The sequence below is a fragment of the Camelina sativa genome, unplaced genomic scaffold, assembly GCF_000633955.1.
Source record: "Camelina sativa cultivar DH55 unplaced genomic scaffold, Cs unpScaffold12946, whole genome shotgun sequence".
Lineage (NCBI taxonomy): Eukaryota > Viridiplantae > Streptophyta > Magnoliopsida > Brassicales > Brassicaceae > Camelina > Camelina sativa.
This window is the reverse complement of record NW_010933983.1, coordinates 1-348: the sequence shown is the minus strand read 5'-3', so window position 1 is coordinate 348 and position 348 is coordinate 1. Positions and strand designations below refer to the sequence as shown.

Here is a 348-nt window from a genome sequence, read left to right as displayed (position 1 = left end):
TAGTCCCCACTCGCACCATTTTTTGATATTACAAGAAAATCCACTGAGGTACGAATTAACTTAATTTTAATCTTTCTAATTGCGATTAAAATGCAAAGTAATTACTGTCGTTACCTTGTTTCGTAGCGTTCCTGCCAATGTGGGAGAAGCAATCTAAGGAAAATATGAAGAAAAAAATAAAAATTAATTTCGAATATATATCCTTTTTTTAAGGACAAAATGGTGTCTGCAAAAGAGAGATTGCTTACCAATGGATGCAGATGCAGTTAAGGGAAAATCAGAGACCACACCATCGACAGAAAAATCGCCATTGTCCACAAAAGATAGATACTCAGACACTGGATCGAA

At 35.1% G+C, this 348-nt stretch overlaps 1 long non-coding RNA gene across 1 annotated transcript; it reads right to left on the bottom strand.

Annotated features, from left to right (window-relative positions):
* On the bottom strand, positions 1–342 carry LOC104775364. Its single transcript, XR_765866.2, has 3 exons — positions 249–342; positions 115–153; positions 1–43 (listed from the first exon to the last, which is right to left on the bottom strand). It is a non-coding gene; the product is annotated as an uncharacterized LOC104775364 (long non-coding RNA).
* Positions 343–348: the final 6 nt, after the last annotated feature.